Consider the following 23157-nt stretch of genomic DNA (forward strand, 5'->3'; position numbering starts at 1 on the left):
AGTGGGACGGCCACGAGTGGGGATGGGCACTCTGCAGCGCCCTTCTCCGCAAAGCCCCCTGGACCGTGCGCCCCAGGAGCTGCTGTGGAGCCCTGCTGTTCCCAGGAACATAAGTTTGTGGCTGCGCCGCGTGAGTAGGGGGGGGGCCTGCTGCCGCTCGGCGCAATCCCTTAAAGTGCGAGAGAAGCTTCTGCAGTCCCAGCCCAGCGCAAGCCTCCGCGCCTTTTCTACAGCCTGTCTGACATCATGTCCTGGCCAGCCCCCATTGGCTGCAGCAGCTCCTGGCCCAGGCAGCATGTGCTTGGGCTGGAGGCAGTGAGTGGAGACGGGAGAGGCATGGCTAAGGGTAGGGCGCGGGGGAGCTACAGTTCTCAGGCTATTGAGGCTTTGCTGCTATTTTCCCACTTTTGCAAAAAAAGAAAAATAAGGCTTCCCATCCTCTTCAGACCATTACTCTAGGTAACTAACATCTGAGTGCGTGGACCCTATTCTCTGCTGCAGATCCCGTGCTGCCTTGTGCACCCAGAAGAGAGAGCACTTGGAGCAGAGGAACAGCAGCCACTCAAAACTCAGATCAGCATCGGTAAGAAGATTCACAATAACTAACTGGCAACACTAAATGATTTGTATGTTACAGTGGCTGCTGCAAGCAGGATATATCAGAGTGAACTGACTTCCAGGCAGGAGACTCAGGAGGCCAAGGAAAGGTTTACACTCAGAGATCATCTGATCTGAAACATTTAAAATTCATTGAATGCAACCAACATCATTCACCCTCCTTCTGAAACATAGTCATAGCTAGAATATTGTCATTGGTGCCATTAAACTTTATGGAGTCTCTCACAAACTGATCCTTCTCACTTCTGTTATTTCCAAGTTAACTTTAAGAAAACTAGGCCAGAGAAGCCTCTTCCCAATTTAAGGCAAAGACATCAAGGAATCCCCCAGTAAAAAACTAAAGAAATGCAACAGGAAACCTCTCAAGATTTATAAATATTTTCCAAGAAGATGGATAGCATGGAAGGTTTAGTGCTCTGAGGTCAAATATCAGCGTTTTAATTATGTTAGCAAAGGGATTAGGTTGGAAAGTAAGTCTTAATTTACTGTGAGATCCCAGAATTTACTTGGGACCTGTGAGTAAAAATTATTACATGTTTTTATTATGAGCAGTAGTGGTTGGTATCTTGCAAATGAAGTAAAATTATTACTATTATTTATTATTTCATTATTATTGTTAGCAGTAGTAGTGGTCTGCCTCTTACACGTGTAATAAAGTGAAGAAGGATACATTTAGTTACCATTGGAATTATTCCTTTTATTCCTTTCTTGATTTTATGTATTTCTTGACATCTTTATAATAAACTATACTCACTGCTATCTTTCCCTTTGAATAGTTTCAAATGATTAAATACATTTTCACCTCAGAGTGAGAAACAAGGTGTTGTCAGCATATTATGCCTCAGAGGTTTATATAAAAAAACCTCAAGAGCCCTCAAGGAGTCGTGCAGAACACAGGCTAATCTGGTATCTGTGGGATATATCCAGAGAATGTGCCAAAGTTATCAGTGCTTGGAAACAAAGGAAATTGGTATTTTAACTCTGATTAAAAATGAAACAGAATGATAAGATTTGTATGGTATTTGTCTTTACAATCTATGGTTTATTTTGTGTTTTCATATTCTTGTTTATATATATATTCTTGTTTATATATAAATTATTTTTATTGTAATGTACCTGGACAGATGAATCACCATACATGTCGATAGTAACAGGTATGTGGCTTTTGCTCTTTTCCACACTTTATTTACCCCTTACCAACTAATCAACATGCAAGACTTCACTAGTATTCTCTGTGATGGATGGTTTGCCTCCATTTAATAGTGTACAGGGATAAAACAACTCAGGTAAAAAGTTACACACAGTACTGTTTGCATAATACTATGTCTTGTCATGGAACACAATTGCATTACTTTTACTTAGGCAGCTTGCTGTGTGTGTTCTGTATCTATATACTGTATTTTCCTTAGATCTCTTCATACATGTTTAATTCTATAATACAGAACTTATTGCACGTGTTCTAAATATATTTATAGCTGAAACAGGTCATAGCCTCTTCTCCTTAATGTCAGGCCTCAGACATTGCTAATTATCTCTAAAAGATTAGATTATATTTCATATAATTATATTGAATGAGTGGCTGGAAACAATAACAGAAAAGATATGATTGAAAAGGTATGGCAGTGACATCCAGTTCTTAGGCTACTATCTCTGATTATCTTCTTGAGTGATATACAAACACAAGAAGGCATCCAACCCTTGCTACTAGAATACAACAAGGAAAGTAATAGATTGTAAACACAAAGCTGCTAGTGTACATACTGACACATGAATGACATTTACATTGTTCAGAATAAAAAGCAGGATATTCTCGAATAATGAACAGAGGAAAAACCACTGTAATACAAATCATCTTTTAAAATCAAATAGGGTCTCTTTTGAAATGGGAAATTATTCATTTTTAAAAAGTGAAGCTAATAATGAAGTCCCTTAACCTGTATTTTGTAGTAAGTGACAGGTGAACAAATCACAGGTCTTGAGTTTCTCTACCCTGCCTCTCTCTGGTAACGTCATCTCCAGTACCATCTGCTACCTACCAGCTAAACAGACCAACCACATAATGAGGTACCAGCTTCCACCCAGCTACCGTGACTAAATCAGAACAAAAGAATTCAACGCCTCCTTCAACAAAGGGACACGAGTCTAAGCTGTCTTTGTTAATTGCTGGGTTTCAGGTTGTCTGTTACAGATTTTAAGTGAGCTGCAGACTTGCATCCATACTTTATAGCTGTTGGATAAAGATAATGCGAATAAAAGATAAATGGAAACTGAAGGTAAGAAAAAATAGAAGAAAGCTCAGAAAACAAGTAACTAGTTATGGCAAATTAAAGGCTGTGGAATAATATAAACTTGAGAGAGCAGGGGGAAGAGTGATTGATATCTCCTATGTTTTTGATGCCCCATACGGTTATTAGACTGCAATATACGGGACATACAATAAACTATGAATTAAAACGTAATTGCAGCTTCAGGCATCTTCTTCATTGTCTGCTGTGGTGTTATGTCTTCATGCACCGTGATTGACAAGGTGTAATTAATCATCTTACTCAGTTGTAAATATGGGCACCCTTCACAGTAGGCATCAGGAAGTGTGTACCAGCAAAGCAATAGTTGACGCTGATATACCATTAAATCAAAATGAAAAGTCTTATATGTTCAGAAATGTGTGTTTGGTGTGATGCTGTTATCGTTTATTTCTAAAATACTGTACCAACAGATTTACTTGATTTGCAAGTTAACTACAACATTAACTGGTTTTATTTATTTTGTCTTCATTTTTATAGGCAATGATGCTGTTCTCCTAAAATGTGAGACAGTTTTCTTCTTGACAGCAAGTGGAGCCCAGCTCTGCATCTCTCTCAGTCACTGGAGAAAGACTAACATGCTTCAGATTCAGTTGCTTTCCAGACAGACTTGAAATGATTCAATGAAATGATTACTCCATTCATCTGTCACATTTTATACTTATTGTGTAACAAGTGAGACACTGTGGGTCATTTTAAAGTAATAGAGAATAGTGGTATGATCCTATTAAAGACATCAAACTATTTAAAAATAGGACAGATATTAACATCACCCTAAACTGTAAATGAATGTATTTGTAAAGGTGTTTTAACTTTCCAGAGTGAAGCACATTTTATGTTGCTGTTTCTTTGCTACACCATCAGTATCCTTATCCAGCTAGTGCAGCCGAGTGTATGAGTCATAGGAAATTATATTTCTTGCTTATTAAAGTGGTTTGTCTCAGGAATATTTCATAGTGTATATTTTTTTCACTCGCATAAAGATGTTGAGTGAATAACTGGCAACCTATTTAAATGTCCTTTGCTTAAGAGATGTCTATTATATTTGCTGGGGATTTTTTCAATTTTTATTGCCTTTCTAAACTGTTAATTATGTATCAAAATGTATTGCTGTCACCAGTCTAACATGAACAAAGCAATAGAGTGAGCTGCCTGAGATATTTCAGCATAGTATTAATTACAAGCATAGTAATAAATGAAAATTCTACAAACCTCTCCAATTGCATTTGTTTGTAACCCCAGTTGATGAATGTTTTATACTAGCACGTGGCAAAAAATACCATTCCAGGGACTCAGCAACTAAATATGATCTAAACCCAGAATCTTTGGGGCAGGGTAGCGTCTCTTGGATCTATAATCTCACCATTTGCTCCAATCTGAATGAGCTCCCTTGCTGTTTCTCAGCAGTATACCTAGTTTAAGACAATGCAAACAGCCCACTTTCCAGAGGATGATCAGCAAAGAGTGTGTTTTATTCTGATTTGAAAAACTGTCAATCACTGGTAAATAAGATCAGATAGTATTACTCTATAAAATTAGCAAATTGTATTTGCCTGATTTGCAAGAAGAATAAAAAATGTTTGTAAGGAAAATGTTGAGGATAATTTACCCAGATGTTGTATACAAATTGCTTTGTCATTGATACAGGCAATTGGGTTCAGAAATAAATACAATTCTGTAAGTCTGTGTGTGTACATATACACACACACACATCTCTGACCTAAATAAGATATACAAAGTCTTAGATTTTTTTAGTTTATAGGACCATAGGTATTTGAACAATTCTGAAAATGCCTTTATGGGGGTCAGAGAGGGAGGGGACTCTTCAACCACATGATCTTCTCTCCAGAGTCCTGTTAAGTGTACTGAACTTAAAACAGAAACAAGAAGTGTGAAATATAGGTTTGAACATGATATGTCAGAAATGTAAAGGTTGTAAGCCTTTTTAGTAACCGATATTAATATTGTATTAAATGTGATGAAAAGGTAGATGTTGGGGCGAGGGGCTGGGCTCATATGCAGTTTTGTCAAGGTTTTATCTGTAATTATGATTCCAGATGTATCTACTCCCTGAGGAGAGGAATGAAGTGAAGTTGGCATGTGACAGGTGTTTTAAGGTGTTTGGCACAGTTTCTCAAAGTGATGACAAAATCTTCATTTTTATTACAGTGAATAAGTAAAGGAAATACAAATGGGTAGGTCAATGGTTATGTATTTTAGATAAATAATGGATTATTATATTAGGGAATATAGCTTTTTGTTGATGCCTTTAAATCTTCTATCCTGAATCATCATGCATCTGTCATTAAATAATACTTGAAGTAGTATGATTTTAACAAAATACATAGTACTTAGATCATAAAAGTTAAATTTCATGCAGAGAGTATAAGAGTCCATGTATGTTACAAAAGTAAATATTGCAACAAGATGTCTCTGCTGCAACTGCTCCTTAATGTATTTAAAATCTTGTCCAGAATAGTTCTGAGTTCTTTAATTGCCATTTTGCTAATCTGGTTACTTTATAAGACTGTAGAGTTAAGGATCAAAAAACAGCAGGAAAATTCTTCATAGGAATACACTTCTTGCTTAGCATAAACAGATTTTGTTTTAACAAAGCGGTGAAGGTATTTTGTCTCACTGAAAACTATTGTGTCTAAATGCACATAAAGAGTTTAGATGGGAAAGTTCCTGTCCTTCCCCACTGCCCTTTTTCACTATGTAATAGTATCAGTAATTCCACTCTTGACAGTAGGTCACCAAAAGCTGCATTGCCAGGCAAACACTCACTCATAAACATTTTACAAGTTCCATATCAACCAATCCTAGATGTTTTGAGGGCTGCCCTGATTGGGTATATTGTGGATTTGGTAAACACTGCTACATAACAAAAATAGGGTTTGTAGTGTAAGACTCCACTAGCACTGCCTCTTCTGAATAATCAGAGACTAAGAATATGACTCAGTCCATATTTTACTTAATCGCTCACTAAACCTTGTATCCAGCTACAAATATTTAGAGAGATGTGCTGAGTATATTCCCTTCAGTTCTACAACCAAATTTAACCATATCAGAAAGTACTTCAGATTCCTAACACAATATTAGACTCATTTAATGTAAGGAAGTTTCCTTCATTGGTTGTGATTGGGAACATTTTGTATTTTATAAGTGTATTGAACAGGTTAGTAGTGGGGGGGGGATTGTCAGTGGAAAATCTGTCTACAGTTGAAATTTTTAGATGCAGAAGTGTTGCTGAAATGCCTAAAACAGTCACATTCTTTTATTAATCAGTTCATAACAGTATCCTCTTACCTGGCAGACATACACTGGAAATCAAGTTTGTCTGTTTTTAAAAATCAAACATCATTCTCTTTTCTCTGTCATTTGTCATCTCCAATTACATCTATTTGTTTTTATTTTTTGATGTGCAATATCTGTCCTTACAAGCTTTTCATTTTCAAGGATTCTACCTGGCCAGGTTTTTGTCACTATATTAATTTGAAAAAACACCGAAATTCTGCAACTTTATTTTACTTCATTTTTGCAAGTGTGAAAATCATTAGCAAGCCCCTTGCCATTGAATTATGAATAATGGTATGCAAGTTTTCACACACTGATTTTCTGTAGGATAATTTTTCTCATAAATAGTTAACCTGACTAAATAAAAACAAAGCTTGGGATGCTTTACAATATAATGCAAAAGCTAATTGTTAGAGTATGTGTTGATTTTATACTTGAGATTTTAGAACTTAATTTATATTTCAGTATCAGAAAAAATTCATACAATGTGTTTTAAAATCAGAACTATGGTGCATGTCAGTCAGATATGAAATGTGTGGGCTTCATGCAAGCACACTTGCTCACCAAATTTACTTTAAAGCAGTAAGTTTAATCATTCATAAATTAATATGGCAGTTTGAAATCAGATACTGATTACTATTTCATTTGAAGTTTGCAAGATATCTGGCCATTTAATATTTATTCTCTATTTCTCTGAACTGCTCTAATTGCAACTCTCTATTTTGCATTTATTTCTCTTGGCAAACACTACATTATTCACCCTTTCTTGTGCTTATTAAACAGTGCCACCTGCACCAAATGAAACAAAGCTTCTCATCAATTTATCCCAGCTGAAGAACCCTGACAATATATTATCATTAATTGAAGATCAATTGAACACTTGAGTGTGAACCAGATATAGGAACCAGAAGAAAAATGTAAAAAATGTTCAGATGTACTTTAAAGAAATCTTTTAAATGAAAATGTTCTTTAAAACAGAGAACCTAACCTTGTACCAAGCCCTCTTCATCAGCTCTGCACTGTGACTCAAGTAGCAATTAGCAGGTCCTTTAATTAATTAACTATTCCCTGTATATGGCTGAGATGTCTGTGGAAATAATGTCATTCTTCATAAGTGAACACCAAATCCAGTCAATATTTTGTCACTAAAAACCTTTATCTGGACTAACCAAATGCCCACCATATGTCTTGGAAAAACACTTTCAAAATACAGCAAGCAGGTAGGGAAACCAGGTGCAAACTTTACAGAACTAACGTGAGCGAGTAGAGCAGACAAAAGTACAAATGTAAAGGCAGATACAGATATCATATGTAAGTAAATATTTGCAATAGCAATAAATTATAATGGAGAACTAAAGAGAAAATTGAAAAGATGAGATCTTATAGACATATTTAAGTAAAAATAAATTATTCAGTCAAGTTCTGTCACTAAAAAAAACGAATATAGTGCATCCTTTAAAGTTCTATGTGCTTTCTTCAATATAGTGCTTATCTTGAACATTGTCAGCTCTCAAACTAGAACAGATTAATTAAGTGGCAGTTCAGACACAATAAGGTGAAAGGCCATTTCCAACCAATCAGTGACATTTTGCCAAGTTTATGCTATCTGAAGTTTTCACATAAGTACAAGTGAGGCTGGTTATTTTTTGTGTCATTTGAATTTGGAAAAATATTAAGATATGTTTAGAGATACCAAATATGAAAATGACTGAAAATATGCAGGACATATTCAAGGTGTACACTGTTAATATTTCCATAAACTGCAGTTTCTGTATGTATAAATCTGTAGCTATAGATTTGTGTGTTTATGTGTGCATATACATATCATATCTCTATGTATACCTAGGTGCATGTTTATATACACACACACAAATACTGAGACTTATTCAAAGCTAATATTTCTGAACATTATTTTTAGGTTCATTAGTTTTCTTTATATATAATAAGATTACCTTACGAGATTTCTATATGCAGGATAAGTATTGTCAATTTACTTAATTTACAACATAATAAAACCCAAAGTAGACTTCTTATATGATTTCACAAGAATTACACATTAAGTTCTCTCTTACCATGTGAAATAATTTGGCTTGCAAAACAATTTTTTTAACTACAGTACATTAAAAAACAAAACCAAAAAAATACAAAATTATACATTTTGGAAAACATTTTAGCTATCTATTGGACATAATATAAATATTACAATACACAAAAGGACAGCTTTAAATATTCTGGTTTACTTGCCAAATATACAGATCTACTAACAAAAAGTGTCTAATTAAAACCATTTATAAAAAAATTAAACAGTTTTTTTTTACCAAAAAGTGTCTGATTAAAACCATTTATAAAAAAACTAAACAGTTTTTTTTTTACCAAAACAAATGAAAATAGCTGGATTTGTCTATGCTTTGATATTCTATAAGAGTGATAGAAATCAAGAACTTCCTGTTATCATCTATTCTATTACACCAATATTACTGCAAGTGCAGTTAAAGAAATATATTGTGGCATAATTCAAAATGCAAGGAAAGGTGTGAGGGCCAACAGATAAGCTATGATTCCATCTCTGTTTTTCCTGTGTAAATCTGCTCTTATCAATTATTCAGTATTCATGTTATACAAAAACTATGTGCTAAATTTTGAAATTGCTGTTTATAATTTACCAATGATAGTAGAAAAGATGAAATTGTAACCTCAATATTTGGAGTTCTTGTGTGATAATAAACAGCACACATTTTCCAATCGGTTTGGGAATTAATCCACTATTTTGATACATCTGTGTCAAACAAAGGTAGACTCTAATGCAATTTCTTACTGTTCATTTCCCTGAATCTTTTGGGATATAAAGAATCGTGCACAAATACTTAACAGTCTGATCAATAACCATTGACCGTTTTGAGGTCCTTGTACCCTAACAAGCACAGCTTGATCATGTATATTTGATAATTGGAAAAATTCAAAGCACCTTGGTACAGCAGAGCAAGCCCTTCTGTAGTATCTTTTTCGTTTCTTAATGAATATCTGCACCATAATTTAGCTATATCATTGGTGGAAACTTATTGCTCATGTATCTGATGATGCACAAAGCAATTAATTACAATACTATATATGCATCCATAACATTTCTTATCAACAGAAAATATATAATGCTGTCCTAACATTTTAGGAGAGGAAAGTGTGGATGTGTCTATGGATTCAATGGACCCTAGAGTGTAAGTCTAAAAAGCCCTATCTTTATAAATCTTGCATTCCTGTTAAGTGTTGGTATGCATGTTCCACAGAGGTGTGTTTATTTTAGTGGAAATATTGTTTTAAAATCCTTTCCGTTGCTATCTTTTAAAAAATATATGTTCACATACATATAAAATAAATGAATATGCAAGCTCAAGACTGTGTTATCCTGGATCCTGTTTAATTGTCATGTAGAGATAAAATTCTATAGAAAAATATTTTCTGTGAAAATTTATCTTTTCTGTGCAATTCTAATATTCACTGTTTGTAATTCAACATCCAGTATTTTTCATACAGAAATTTCAGATTATCATTAAAAAAATAACATTTGTGCTACATTTGTGCTGCCTTTTTTACTTAGAATCATAATATTCTAACTTTCTGGGCTTATTATTTTAGACAGATATCAGTTTAATTAGCTTAAGCTGTCATACTCTAATAAATACAGATGGGTTGCCTAGTTCAATAGCATGAAGGTGGTTGCAGATTTCAGAAAGTGGAGATAGTAAATGTTTTACACATGATCACGTAAACAGCAAAAGGACAAAAATAATTACCTGATAAACTTTCCATTTCTGAATTTCCCCTAAATGCTTTCTGACCGATTTTCTAAAGAAATCCATACAAATTAAGCAAGTCTTCTAAATATCTGCAGCATCTGCTGGTTCAGACACCTTCCTTTATGCAGAGTACCATTTTCATATGATAATACATGTAATATGATATAGAATGACAGAATGCATGACAGTTGCCCATAATACATAGAAAGTCACTCAAAGGACAGAAGCGACATTTGGATAATTAGCATCCATTGGGCAGTCAATCATGCGAACAGAAAAAACTGAACAAAACCCACAATGGAGTTAGAAAACAAAAGGGACCCTAGCCAGTCTCAGGATTAACTGCTCTAAAGCGATCTAAATGCTTTTGTATCTAAAGAACTGAGGCTCCCAGGGTTGCCCTGTTCCCCTCTAGATACCCAGGGAACTAATTGTGGCGATCAAAGTTAAAGCGTTCTCTCTTCTTTATAGACTGCTAAACACACAGAAAAATTATTTCTCCATTCATGTTCATTAAACTATTTTAAAGTTAAAAAATTGGTGCCATGTCCCTTTGCCAAGTGAAATGAGCTGGAGTATTGTGATTGTCCTGCTTTTATACAAATACAACAGCCCACTTAATAAGTATGCTTTTGTTTGGTTAATATTATTTTGCTCTTGCCCAGTTTACTACCTCTTTTTTCCTGGATAACGAATGCAATTGTCATTAAAAACACTTGTGTGGAAAAGAACCTTAAACCAGGTAGGAATAATAATAATAGTAATAATAATAATGCCCATTAACAAAAGTAGCCAGAAAGATCTGTTAATTCCTTAGTGGGTAATTGCCACTTCTCTGAAATAAATTTTCTCACTCAACATTTGCAGCTCCAAATAATTCATTTCCCCAGGATTAGCTGGAAGCTGAGGGCAGTCCCTTCCAAACCCCATCTAACCGGGAAGAGAGAAAGAAAGAGATACAGAGAGAGCCTCAGGATGTGGAAAGTCATGAAAATACCTACCCCGGAGACTGTATTCCCATAGGATCCTCCTCAAACAAATTCCAACTTGCCTAATGCCCTTAATGAATGAAATAAAGAGAGATTTCGGAAAGGCCCATGCTGGTGGCTCCTTCAGGAAAGTGTGTGGTTTGAGGCATAGCTGCAGCAGTTCTGGGAAGGGAATCAGCTCCGGTCCCTATCAGCCAAGCAGACAGGAATCACTGGGGTGAAATCTTCCCTTCTCATACATTTGCAATTTACTTGAAATAACATCACGACACCTTTGGATAATTGACGCCTTCTTACCTTTCGTTGTCTTTTGCAATTAATATTTGTAGATCTAGAGGTTTCTCCCAGCCAGAGATAATGGGAAGGTGAAGGGGGGGGGGGGTGAAGACAATGTGTGTGTGTGTGAGAAGCAGAGAGAGAGGGGCGATGCAGTTTTGTGCCTGTGGTGGTGGTGGTGGAGGGGGTTGTTTCTGTATCTGTGTGTGTGTGTGTTTTGGGGGATTGTAAACCTCTAAGTGAAAGGCGACACTGAAAGGTGACACTGAGAAAGTGGAAGGTACGAAGAGCCAGGATTTCCCTCGTCTCGTTATAGGGCTTTAGCAGCAGTGACCTCCAACCCTTCAGTTCTGTGTCAGCCTCAACCCAAGCCCCCTTGCCCAGCCTGCAAGTGCCAGCTCCAAAGTGTGGAGAGAGAAAGAGGGACAGAGGAGATAGGGAGGCAGAGAGAGATTGAGATCAGAAGGGCTTTTCGCCCAGTCAAACGGGCCTCTGGTGACAAATCAATCACGGCCTGTTCAAACCAATGATGCTGCCAGTCTCCAGCTCGCCAACCTCTCCACAACCTCCCCCAGCTCTTCCTAGCTTTCCTGCATGACACTCAGCTGATGACTAGGGATCCAGTCAGAGCAGGGCTGCTTTTTACAGGTTGATTTGGTCATTAGCATCATTTTCTACTCTCTCTCTCTCCCTTTCTCTCTGACTAAACCTTTCATCTGTTTTATTTACCAAAATACTGGAAGCTGATACCAGAAGAGTGGCTGTAACACACAGAGAAATACTTGTAAATACATTTAAATACTGCAGAATGAAAAACATCTAGATTTGTTAGATTTTTATAGATTTTAGAAAACTCACTTTTTTCAATAGATTAGTGAATCAGAGTATTGTAATCAGAAGCAAAGACCAGAGGCCTCAGAAGTTTATCACCCACTTACACCAGTTTACACTGATACAAGTCCACTGCCTTCAGTTATTTCTGATTTGCACCAGAATAAGTAAGAGATAATGGTCCTGATTCTGCTCTCAATCATTTTTTGTAGGTATTTGCTAAGAGGAATTTTTGAGCCTATTTCCATTTATGGGACACATTCTCAGCTGGTGTAAACTGGCTTAGCTCCACTAAGTTCCCATGTTTCTCGATATTTTAATGAAAAAAGAAAGATCAAATCCCTTCTCCAATGAACGTACAGTGTAAACAAAACAAACCACAGAGACCCAAAATGTCCTGAATGATCAGATGGTTATAGTTTGCCAGACAAACCATATCCCAGTTTTTTACCAAGATAAAATTTCTTTACAGAGACAAACAATTAAATTAGTGTCAGATTAGTAATAATTAATTAATTAATTAATTAATAAGTTGCTCTTTGATTAGCGGCTTCCATCTGAGGATCTGAAAATACTTTATAAAACAGTTAAAATGATAAATCCTCACATAGAGAAAATTTAAGAGGCATAGACAAGGAAGAGCCGAGGACCCTCCTATAAGTCTTGCGGTATTATAGGTTACTCTCTAACTCTGTTTCTTTCCTCCTCACCCTTAAACACATACAGGGAGTTAAAGTAAGGTGCACATAGAACTTGCATTCAGTTTTCCTCATCCCTCCAACCCTAAATCTTCTGTTAGAATCTGAATTTTTTTTCCTTGTCTCTGGCACGTTAAGAATAGGGGAAAAGTCCCTCCTCAACCCTTCCCTGATATAGTGCCAAGACACTCTAGTTTAGAGATCTCTCATATGTGTAGTCAAGGCAATTTAATTTTTTTTAAATCTATTTACATTTTGACTAGCAGAGAGCAACTGGCCAGTTTCATAGTGCAAAGAGAAGGAAGGATGATGAAGATGAGCCCAAAGGGACTGAACTCTCATAGGGCAAGACACAGCAGCATTTTTCAAAATACAGTAACGATTCAATATACAAAAAAAACACCCCCTACCCTTCTCTTCCTTTTAATACTAGTGAACTCTGTGAAACTGAACTGAAGTGCATTGCAGATAGCAGTGCAGGGTGCTGAACAGCCTGTAGCTGGAGAGTGCTTCTGTCTTATCTTCAAAGCTGTCCTGTCAAATATAAGGTCTTTTTAACATCAGAGGGATAAAGTTTCTGATTCCAAAGAGTTCGTTTTGCACTTGGTTTTTCTCTAGTGGAAGCCAAAGTCCATGTGATCCCCACATTAAGCTGGCTCCAGGACTGCTGCCCTGATACCTACCCTATGATTTGGGGATGCTTGTGCACAGAAATCTTGTTTTACTCACTGTTGGTTCAATTCCCCTCACTCTGTCTCTCTCTCTCATTTTATGTGTCTTGAGACTTCTGCCATGGCAGCAAATTGCACCTTGTGAAGTTAAAGAAAAATTGTGGCTGGGGCTTGGAGAATGTTCATCTGCAGAAAATGCTGAAGTTTGAATGTGTGCAAATTGAGCTAATGAGACATTTTTTTTTCTTTTGGTCTCTCAGCCTGTTTATTTCAGCCAGGCTTTAATTGCGGTGTTTCCTAACACAATAATCCTAACTCTTAAAGGTTATAATTTAAGCCTTCACTTCACTGCCTCCACTTCCTCCCACCTCATACCACACAACAAGAAATGCAGCTCATTTTAAAAACATACATTACTTTTCAATTTTCTTATTGCCACTGAACAGTTTATATCCCTAAATTTAGTTGATTTTTAAAATGAAATTTCACTGCGTTTTCTGGTACACTTGAAGCTAACAGATCCATGCATTTTAATTAGACTGTCTCTTTTTTCATTTATTACTAATACAATCCTCTTAACTATGATTTATTTGTTAAACAAAGTGCCATAATCCGTCACTTATTCATCTTAATTTCAACAAAATTAAAGTAGTCGCTGTTATATTACACCTAATTGCACTTGCAATGAAAAGAACGGAGATGTTAATCAAAATAAATTGAAGATAAACAATAAAATCATTAAATCTTTGCTGCAGTAAGTGTAACTAATCAGTTTTGACTTGAAGCGACCGAACACAAATAATGAATCTGTCAGTGAAGATGTGCTCATTAAATACAGCCTCATCCGCCAGGGTCCTGCAGGCAGCCTGTAACATACAGCCCCATGTGACCCTCCAGTGCCTTTCTGCTATTAGGAAAGGGAGTGGGGAGACAGGAGGACAAGGAAATTACATACCATTTCCAGAATTAAAATACAGCTATATACTGCAAGTTGGCTTAGTGAAGATGCAAATACCATAGGTATAGAGTATACCCTGTTTTTCCCTGCACCAGAGGATGCAGTGAGAGTCACAGTATTTTATTCAGGAACTGGCCAGATAAAGATTAGAAAAAGAAAGAGAGAACAAGAAGAAGGGTAAAAGGAGGACAGAGACATGATGAACGTTGCTTATTAATTCCTTGGAAATGTTAGAAAAATAAACATTTCATTGCAGAGTGGGTTTTGGTTTTGTTTGTTGAATTGTATATGGTGCTAGTGAAAGATATTACTTGGTGTTCTTTGCTTATCCACAGAGCAGGTCCAGCACAGGCAGCAGTAATGTAAGCCTCCCACAAACTGACTAACATGCATCAACTATGACCTGGAGGGACCACCAGGAGGGTTGAGATGGCAACTTTCAGTATTTATGAGCACACCTGCAAGGTGGAGCCCTCTCCTACTCAGCAGTATGGTGAGCTGCACTGAGGTACTTGTCACTTTCCACTTCGGCTTCTAAATAATTTCCTCTTTTACTTCAATCTTTCCTAACATTAATATTTCACTGGTGAGCATGAGCAGAATATGAATTTGTGTGGACTAGGAGCCTTTTTTTCTATAAAGATTTTAGAGCTGTCCACTCACCTGAGATGAGACAAGAACCAGATGGGGCCCACTGCATTATTATTCTTTTAAAATAAATAGAATTGTCAACTCCTAAACTCCAGGTAATCTGCTTTTATTTTTATATGATCTCTTTCTCCCTTATGCCAATGATTTCACTTACTCACAAATGTCATTATTTGCCTCTGATGATTTTCTGAGCTATATAGTTCAGTCTAAAGTTCTAATTAGCCCAGGGATGTCTGCCTTAGACCTGAAGTCATACAATAACCAGTCAATACTTTAAGATGCTAGTGCTTCCTACTGAATTTTAAAGAGCATTCAGTCCAAAGGACACAGCAATCATTTAACAGCAGTGAAGCTCTGTCTTAGGTAAATTAGAGAATTAAGCATCTTTTCCAGTGTAATTTTCTGTTATCTAGGTAGAAGAAGCTGACGTAATTACCTGTGGACAAGAGGTTAACTTCAACTCATCTTTCTCCTTTCCTTATATAGGTGCTCAGAGGAAGGTCTGAAAATTGGCTGGGTGACACAGAAGTGAGAATGTCCCTGGGTCTTCAAATCCAGGGGTCACAGGACTGGGAGCTGGCCAGGATTGTGGGCAAGTTTCCTGTTATTCTCTTTTCCTTATGTTAACTTGATTTGATTTCTGATTATAAACCTCCGCTGGGGAAATCTCTTCCTGATGGCACAGGTGTTTAGTTTCTGTTGAGTTATTCCAGCAGCTTACAGCGTCTGACTGGGACTACTAGATTGTTCAAAGCACTGGTACAGCACTATTCATCCTAGGTTTGCTAGTTCAAATCCAAGCCAGGTTGGTAATAATAATAATTAATAACACCTAGCTGTTATATCATACTTTTCATCTGTAGAACTCAAAGAACTTTACAGAACAAAGGAGGTCTGTATCATTATCTCCATTTCACAGATGGGGAAACAGAGACACAACAAGGGGAAGTGACTTGCCCAAGATCACCCACCAGGCCAATATCAAAGCTAGAAACAGAATTTCAGTGATGATCAGAAGTTTTTAACCATGTGAGAGACCTGTTCATGCTGTCCTTACTTAGTCAAAAACTCCTGTTGGCTTTAGTAGGACTCTAGCCTGAATAAGGACTGTAGACTGGGCCTGATAGTTGTACAGTGGCCTGTGTAAATTTAATTTAGGATCTCATTTCAGTTCTTTTGAATAAGTGTCAACAGCACAAAAAAGCCACCAACACAAGTAGCAATAATTGGACTCCTTGTTGGGAGCCTTAGCAGAGGGGCTCAGGATTGAATGGGCCTAAACTGAACTCCCTTTCTTCTGTAGATATGGTCCGTTCAGGTCAGGGCTGAAGCACATCAGTTAGTGTGGAGGAAGGTTACATTGCTACTACCTTTGCTTTATCTCTTCAGTAGATAGAAGACTTCAATATTCAGGCTTGTCAATACAACAGCTTTTACCTGCTCTATATTTTAACCAATATTTTGTTTCCTGTTTAAAAAAATACTAAAATGTAAATGTTATTGAAACAAAAATCCATTCTGAAAAAATAAGTAAAGAGGAGCTCAAGAAAGTAAAATTATCCTACTGGAGGCCTGTAAATAAATAAATAAATAAACAAACAAATAAATAAATAAAATATTATTATTATTATTACCATCATAGCACTTAGGAGCCCCAGTCATGGTTCAGTACCTCCTCCACAATGGACTGTGTTCCCCATATAACAAAAAGATGGTCCTTATCCTAAATACCTTGTAATCTAAGTATAAAACAAGAGGCAACAGATGGATACAGACAGATAGATGGAGGAGTACAAGCTTTGTGGATGTTTACAGGGAGCTCCTCCAAAGCATGAGAGGCAGTACAGGAGAAAGCACAAAGATGATATTTTGAAAATGTAACAAGTAGGCAATGGAGGCTGGCATCACTGGCCAATCGGAGGTGGGAACTGATATCTTGATAGTGAATATGAGATGATAGGTAGGGTGGGGATAGGCGGTGATGGGCCTTGAAAGTGGAGACATATAGCTTATGACATGTGGGTGGTAAGACAAAGGCAACTGAGAGACTAAGGGAGTTATCCAGCTGAGTTTGCCAGTGGAGAAAGACAGGGAGGTAATTTTGTTTTTTTCCCTCGTAACTTGCAGTCACTCTGCAAGGAAGATGAGGAAAATGGCATGTCAGCAACACAACTCGTAGTTCTTCCTCAGCCTGCACCTGTTGGGGCCATTCTGACCTTGGAGACTTCTACCCAGACCTTGGTCTTAAATTGCTGGGAATACAGTCTGCACGTGCTTGTCAAAGAAAGCTAGGCAGGGGGGACCACCTGGTGTGAGAGGTGTCTTCCGGTGGAGTCCCTCAGGAAGCAGGCAATAGAGCTGCAAGAGGAGATGGTTGGACTGCCTAGCATTTGGGAACATGAGACCTTCATTAACAAGATGCCTTGGATGGAGGATGCTAGCCAATTACAGATGACTACAGCGGCACCAAAAGAGGAAGGAGAACTGGCTGCTCCACAGGGAGGAGACTGGCTAATGGGCATGTTGGGCAGTAGACAGTGCTCCATCCCCCATACAGGTTCCCAGTCCATCAAGGTCAAGAACTGGTATGTCATACTGGCAACAGAAGGAGAGGAGCAGACACCAATGTCTGAGGAGGAGGATCCACCTGCCCATAGGTCTTGGAGAATCATGGCCACCACACCCAAGAGGAGTAGGCATAGGGTCTGAGTGGTCAGAGATTCCCTTCTGAAGGGGACAGAGGCATTCATCTGCCATCCTAATATGATATCCCGGAAAGTGTGCTGCCTGCCTAGAGGCTGCAAACAAGATATTATCTAAAGGTTGACAAAGCTCATCTGTTTCATATGACCACTACGCCATTCTGGTCATCCACCGCCATATATGACCTTAAGCAGATCAGCAGTGACTACAGAGCTTTGGGAGTGAGGGTGAAGGAGTCAGGGATGCAGGTGATGTTTTTGTCCATTCTCCTGGTTGAGGGTAAGAGCCCAGGCAGGGACACATGCATCCTGAGATGAATGCACAGCTGTGTAGATGGAGTCGAAAAAAGAGCTTTGGCTTTCTTGACCATGGGACACTCTTCTGGGGAGGCCTGTGGGGAAGAGATGGTGTCCACCTGCTCAAGAAGGGGAAGAACAACTTCATACACTGACATGATAAACTAGTGAGGAGGGTTTTAAACTAACTTCAAAGGGGGCAGGTGACAAAAGCCCACGAGCAAGTATAAAAAAAGTCAACCTTAACAGAGGGCTAGATGTTTGGGGGAAATGGAAAATTACAGTAGGGTCATAGGAGCATCAAGAAGGAAAACAGTGGGGGAATCTGCTTAGCATCTTAGATGTCTGTACACAAATGCAAGGAGTATGGGGAATAAACAGGAAGAACTGGAAGTAATAGTATATAAATTAAATTATTACTTAATTGCCATCACAGAGACTTGGTGGGATAAATCTCATGCCTGGTACATTGGGATAGAGAGGTATAGCTGTTGAGGAAGAACTGGAGGGGAAAAAGGGAGGAGTTGTTGCATTATACATCAAGAATATAAACAGTTGTTCTGAGTTCAGGAAGGAGGTGAAAGGCAGACCAGATGAAAGTCTCCAGGTGAAGACAGAAGGGGAAAAACAGAGGTGACATCATGATAGGGGGTCTACTATAGACTACAAAACTAGGAAAAGGAGGTGTATTTGTATTACTGAACAAATAACAGAAATGTCCACAACAAGACACAGGCATCCTCTAACCAGCACATAGCAATATTACAGGACCATAGGAAATGGAAAAGTGGATCAGACCAGTGTTTAAGCTAGTTCAGTATCTTTTCTTGAAAAGGGGATGAGCAACAGCTGCTTCTGAGGAAGGTACAAGAATTCTCAGGATGGACAATTATGGAATAACCTACCCATAGAGGAAGTTTCTTCCAAGCCCCTGTCAGTTAGTGATTAGCATACGCACTGAAGAATTTATATCCCTTATATCTTTAATCCAAATTAATATAACTGGAGATGTTCTTACTATGCATATAAATGTCCACTCTTTCTTTAATCTTGTAAACTCTTGGCTTCAATTTATTTTATGGCAGTAAATTCCTTGGATTATTTATAAATTGTGTAAAAAAGTATTTCTTTTTAACAAATGTAAATGTGTTGCCTTTCATTTATATTGGATGTCCAATGTTCTTGCAATATGAGGAGTGACTGATTCATCTTAGCTGTATCATTATTAGTTTACATACCTCTATGGTGTCCATTTTTATGAGTCCTCTCTTTAAATTCGTTATAATCTTTTCAGTCACTCTCATATGGAATTCTTTCCATGTCTCTAACAGTTTTAAATGCTTGTCTCTGGAATATCTGATAGAATATATCTGCTATTTTTTTTGATGTGGTGACCAGAACTGAAATAAATATTCAAGAGGAGGGCATACCATCATCTTATAAAATATCATTATATTTTCAACCTTACGTTTATACATACTACCATTAATTATGCTTCTTTTACCGCTACTGCACACTGAGCAGAGATGTTCATTGAGTGACCCATCGATGTTTTTCATGGATTTCTATAGACAATTTAGAAGCCCACAAATGTGTATGTGCAGTTCAAATTATCCCATCTATGTATATTACTTTGCATTTGTCAATACTGAATGTCATCTGTCAATTTGCTGCTCATTCATCTAGCTTTATTAGTTCTCTCTGAAGTTCTTTACATCTTCTCTAGTCTTAATTATCTCAAATAATTTTGTCATCTCTAGTGTAGATTTTGTCATGTTAGTGTTTATCCTCTTTTCCTGATCATTAATAAATTTATTAAACAACATCAGTGCTGGTAGTGCATCTTGAGGTTCCCTGCTATTAAAATATTGCCATGTTGAAAATTTACCATTTATTCCTACTATTTATTTTCTGTTTTTTAATTAGAAATTAAATTAAATTAAAAAAAACAGCTCTATATTTGGTCAAAAATTGGGGAAATAAGGAAAATGGAGTCAAAATATCCTGGTTATTTCTTTAATTTTGAAATTCAAAATTTTGTTGAAATTTTCAATTTTGAAAAATTTTGATCAGATCTATTTCTGCTTCATGAGAGTACTTTATCTCTCAACCCATAATTACTCAGGTTCTTTAATAGCCTCTTTCAAAGGATTTGTAAATGAGTTTTTGAAAATCCACATAAGTTATGTCAATCAGTTTTCCTTTACCTATGATTTAGTTGACAGCTTCAAAATAGTCTAGAAGACTGGAGAAGGATGTTATTCCTTCACAGAGGTTGTGCTGAGTAATTCCTCTTGTCATATTCATCTACATGTTTTGTAACTCTAGCTTAAATTATTTCTTATTATTGAAATAATGCTCACTATTCTGAAATTACTAGGATTACCCCAACTGCCTATTTTAAAATATAAAAACCCTCCAGTCCTCTGGTATAGTTGCTCATTTTAATGAGATTACTTATTTTTATTAGTTGTCCAGCACTTAAGCCACTCATTCTTAAGTCCCTTCAGAACTCAGGGATATACCCTCTGGTCCTGGTGATCTGTTTTTCTTTGATTTGCAAATGTGTTCTAGCACTTCCTCTTTTGATGCCCCAGTCTGAGACTCTTAACAAAGCCTCATATTTATTACCTGAGAAGAAGAGGTGTGGGATAGGTATCTTCTCAAAATTATGTGTATACAAGACTGATGCAAAGAAGTGATTTACTTTCCTTGCAGTGCCTCTTTATGCTCTTTATCTTCCCCCATTATTCCCAAGTAGCCCAGTGGACCTACCGATTTTTGTGCTGGCTTCTTAATACTTAAAGGATTTCTTTTTTATTTTTATGTCTTTGGTTATTTGCTCCTCTAATCCCTCTTTATCCTCCTAATTTCCATTTTACTTACTGTAGTTTATGTCCCTTTTATTGGCTTCACTTGGGCTGGATTTCTACATTCTGAAGTATATCTGTTTGGTTCCTCTAGCCCCTTTACCTTGCCATTGAACCATACTGTTTATTTCTTGCCTTTCTGCTTCCTTTTTTGTTTAGGGTTATACATGCCTTCTGTTACTCTGTTACGGTTCCTTAAGTAGCCTCCATGCTGAGCCCAAGGATTTTAATTTCCTCACTTTTGACTTTAGGGTCTTTTTAATTAGCTTCCTCATTTTTGGTACAATCCTTCCCCCGAGGATGTTTAATTTAATTATATTGTGGTCACTATTACTTAGTGGCTCAACTTTAGTTATTTCATAAACTAACTCCCGTGCATTATTTAGGACCAAGTCAAAAAAAGCCTCCCCTCTGTGGACACTAGAATGAGCTGTTCCAAAAACCAATCAATTAAGATGCTAAGAAATTGCTTTTTAAAAATGTCCTGATGCATATTTAACCAACAAACAGTTCAGGACAAAAAATGGAAAAACACCATATCCCAGTGAAACTAAATGGGAAATGTAGGGAAATGAATACTCTTATCCACAGTGAATTATAGCCAGAACACCAGACCCAACACCCCAATACATGTGTGAAATGCCATATAATCTTCATTAGCCACAAGTTCCTAAGACATAAGCCAATTAATGATGGCATGGGTGAGAGACAGCTGGGGATATAACTGACACTTTATTCATAAAATGCAAATGTGTATATATATATATAGAATTATAGAAATGAAAGGCTGGAAGGCACCTGAAGAAGTCATCTCCATCCCCTAGCACTGAGGCAGGACCAAGTAAACCTAGACCATCCTTGACAGGTGTTTGTCTAACATGTTCTTAAAAACCTCCAGTGATGGGGATTCCGCAAGCTCGCTTGGAAGTATATTCCAGAGCTTAACTACCTTTACAGTTAATAAGTTTTTCCTAATATCTAACTTAAATATCCCTTGCTGCACATTAAGCCTTACTTCTTGTCCTAAGTGAAACATGGAGAAAAACTGATCACTGTCTTCTTTATCACAGCCCTTAGTATTTGAAGACTGTTATCAAGTCCCCCCTCAGTTTTCTTTTCTCAAGATAAATTACACTCTGGTTTTTTTAACCTCTTCTCACAGGTGAGGTTTTCTAAATCTTTTTTCCATTTTTGTTGCTCTCCTCTGGACTCTCTTCAGTTTGTGCACATCTTTCCTAAAGTGTGGTTCCCAGAATTGGACACAGTACTCCAGCTGAGATCTCACCAGTGCTGAATGGAGCAGGACAATTACCTCCTGTGTTTTACATACAACATGCCAGAATGATTAATCACCCCAGAATGATATCAGCTTTTTTTGCAACTGCATCACAGTGTTGACTCATATTTAATTTGTGATCCATTATAACTCCCAGATCCTTTTCAATTGTAATACCACCTAGCCAGGTATTCCCCATTTTGTAATTGTGAATTTGATTTTTCCCTCCTAACTGCAGTATTTTGCACTTGTCTTTATTAAATTTAATCTTGTTAATTTCAGACCAATTCTCTGTTAAAGTCATTTTGAATTCTAAAACTGTCCTCCAAAGTATTTGCAACCCCTCTCAGCTTGATGTCATCCGCAAATTTTATAAGCATACTCTCCACTCCAGTATCCAAGTCATTAATGAATATATTGAATAGTACTGGATCCAGGACTGACCCCTATGGGACCTTACTAGACATTGTCTTACAATTTGACAGCAAACCATTAATAACTACTCTTTGAGTATGGTCTTTCAACCAGTTATTCACCCACCTTATAATAATTTCATCTACACCGCATTTACCTAGTTTGCTTATGGGAAGGTCATGTTGGACTGTGTCAAAAGCCTTACTAAAGTCAAGATATATCATGTCTATAACTTCTTCCCTATCTGGGTGGCCATTAACCCAGTCATAGAAGGAAATTATGTTGATTTGGCATAATTTGTTCTTGACAAATTCATGCTGGCTATTCCTTATAACCCTATTATTATATAAATGCTTACAAATTGATAGTTTAATAATCTGTTCCAGTATCTTTCCAGAATTTGAGGTCAGCTGACTGGTTTACAATTCTCTGGTTCCTCTTTGTTCCCCTTTTAAAAGTGAGGTACTGTGATTGCCCTTCTTTAGTCCTCTGGGGCCCCACCCATCCTCCATGAG

At 37.1% G+C, this 23157-nt stretch overlaps 1 protein-coding gene across 1 annotated transcript in view; it reads left to right on the forward strand.

The window, feature by feature from the left end:
* Positions 1-23157, forward strand: part of PSMB7 (proteasome 20S subunit beta 7) — a 563007-nt gene that overhangs the window by 351210 nt on the left and 188640 nt on the right. The gene's annotated exons all lie outside the window — the stretch shown is intronic.

Source organism: Gopherus flavomarginatus, chromosome 17 (genome assembly GCF_025201925.1).
Source record: "Gopherus flavomarginatus isolate rGopFla2 chromosome 17, rGopFla2.mat.asm, whole genome shotgun sequence".
NCBI lineage: Eukaryota > Metazoa > Chordata > Testudines > Testudinidae > Gopherus > Gopherus flavomarginatus.